This window comes from Aethina tumida, chromosome 3, assembly GCF_024364675.1.
Source record: "Aethina tumida isolate Nest 87 chromosome 3, icAetTumi1.1, whole genome shotgun sequence".
NCBI classification, from domain to species: Eukaryota; Metazoa; Arthropoda; class Insecta; order Coleoptera; family Nitidulidae; genus Aethina; species Aethina tumida.
The window spans coordinates 14,293,470-14,296,203 of record NC_065437.1 but is presented as its reverse complement, the minus strand read 5'-3'; the positions used below and the strand labels follow the sequence as shown (position 1 = coordinate 14,296,203).

Sequence of the window (2,734 nt, the reverse complement as noted above, 5' to 3'; positions counted from 1 at the left end):
CGCGATAACAATAGTGTAGAACATATGGTAATAAGTATAAAGGACGCCTTTCCATAATTTAATATTTTACGAGGTCTAAATCGAGCCATCCGGCATTATGCACTAGGTAGAAATGATATCAGGGCCGTATAATTTCGCAATTCAATGTCAAGTGATGAGTTCCGTCATGGCTTTATTATGCGTTCCCGTTTTTATCACATCGTTCTTTATGTCCCCTCATCTTTTGCCCAATTCATTTATGTCACGGCCTATATGGCCGGTTTCGTGTGTCAACGATTTTTTTACTATTATCATATCTCTCACTGGATTTACTAAATTGGGCACGAAATCGAGAAGGCGAGGAAAAAATCCGGCAATTAATCCGAACAGATTATATTCGGTGTTCTTCAATATTGCCCAACTCGACTTCTCACCTCAGGCTCAATTATTAAATGGGCGAAAACACAAAAAAAAAAAACGAAGGTCGAAACAAATTATTTAAATGCGCCGGTGCAAATCCGAAAAAGGAGAAGCTCAAGACATCGGCACATTTACAAGATTAAATTGCCGTGTTCTCTAAAATTAAAGTTAATATCTAAAGTAGACCGTCACGTTTCACGGGGATCCGAACGAACGTCAGGTCGGCAAAAGGGCCCAGGACCGTAACCGTCCGCCCCCGATTCCCCAGCCGATGCTCATTCCGGGATGGAGCGAGATGGCAACAGACAATGGCACCGCGATAGCGTTTAACCAGATACGCGGTCGACACCGTAAACCGTTCTATTAAATAAGTTTTCGGTCAATTTTAATTCCACCAGTCAAGGACGGATTTTTGTTGGCGGATCGGTTTTTGAATCTACTTTTAATTAATTTTATGTCAAGTGCAAGAGAGGAAAGGCATGCAATTTGCGACGCGGCCCAGAATTACTTTTAAGTGTTTCGGTTCGCACCACCAACGTTCATTTGGAAAATTGACAGGCTTTAATAATCTCTTTTTTACTTTTAAACTGTACTAAATAACTTCATATTTATATTGGTAAGATGCAGATTTAACGAACTTATCTATTGGGTGGATCCACCTTGGGAGACAAGGACCCTTCTATCCGCAAGCTTCCCGCGCCCTGCCGCGATTTAGTAGTAAAATATCGAAGGGCAAGTGAAGATTTAGGACATTAAAAACCATACTCGTCCTTTATTACACTCGATTTATGTTTTCGTTTTCCCCTAAGCGGCAGCGGAGTGACGGCGGTTGCGGAGAAAACGGGGGAGAATGTGCTCCCACTCCATCAACGGAGTAATCATGGATACGCACGCGAAATTATACCGAGGGTACGTTTTTCCACTTAGTCACTACGCGATAATGGAGATGAGACGGTCCTGGTCGGGGTTTATACGGTCTACGTGCACCGAACGTAAGGAGAATGCGGGGATGGATAGCTAGCTATAGCTTTGGGGAGGACGATCTTGTTGTAATTTTCGAGGTTGCGGGGCGGAATTGGTCGGGATGCTAAATCTGATTTTCACTCGGAATAAATCATCACTTGACGCGTTCACTTTATTTTGTTTTGAACTGTATAACAGGTAATAATTGTATTTCAACAGTATAAATAATTAAACAAAATACAACTGAAAGAACAAAAAATTACATGTTTTGTAATCTAATGAAAAATTTGACAAGATTAGCAACAAAATAAAAAATAATAATAAAATGTATCTAAAATATATTATCGTCGTTATTGTGTTACAGACGTGGTTTATTTAATTTTTATTTTATCAACACCCTGTATACACAAAATAGTTATTTGTAACAAATTTATTACTAAATTAACTAATTAATTAAATTATAATTAACAAATTAATAATTTTTACATAACTAGATAAACAACGTGTATTTAAAAAGTAATCTTTTAAAATTAATTTTTAAAATATGTAATTTCGTTCAATCTCAATTTATGGTAATGTACATAATTTGTTTATGTTGTCTTTAAAATAAAAATATTAACATCGGGGGTGTAACTCAGTGGTAGAGTGTCTGCTTCGCATGCTGAAAGTCCTGGGTTCAAATCCCAGCTCCTCCAAGTTACTTTTTTACTTTTTTTTACTAAATAAAAACTAAAGGGGATGGTTTTTTCACTATTATTTTTCTTAAATTGTATTTAATATACTTTTTGGGAAATAAAATGTATTCAAATTCTAAAAAATTATGGTTTATGAATTAAAAATTTAGCTTACAGCAACTAAAGCAGCACGTCATAGATACGATGTGTTCTCATGAAGATGTTCTAAGTGATGTAGTCATTTTGGGTTAGTCTCGTTAAAAATGCCTTGAAGATAAACAACGTCTAGGTAGTCCTGAAACTTATTCCAACGAAAATCCTCGTGCAACATGTATGAAAATGGAATCATTAAAATGCGATGAATCAACCATTAGAAATAGACTTTATGCAAAGATTAAGTGAGGATTATAAAATTAAGCGTTTGACAATAGCCAGCCAATTCTCTTCTTGCCCACAATGCGAACGAGCCTTTTATCGACTGAGTTGTACTGTACTGTAATGTATAGTTTACAGCGCGTGGAATTTCACATACTGAATACCTATCAATAGGACAAACTATCAATGTTACAGTCTACTGGATGTAAATTACCCAAGTTTATGAAATACATACTTTCTTAAGGATGTTTTATGAATATTAAACGTATTCTAATCCAATTCAATTAATTGAGATATTTTTTCCTTCGCGATGTAATCCAAAT

At 36.1% G+C, this 2,734-nt stretch overlaps 1 non-coding gene across 1 annotated transcript; it reads left to right on the top strand.

The window, feature by feature from the left end:
• Positions 1-1,985: 1,985 nt before the first annotated feature.
• On the top strand, positions 1,986-2,057 carry Trnaa-cgc (transfer RNA alanine (anticodon CGC)). Its single transcript has one exon. It is a non-coding gene; the product is annotated as a tRNA-Ala (tRNA).
• The last annotated feature ends 677 nt before the right edge of the window (positions 2,058-2,734 follow it).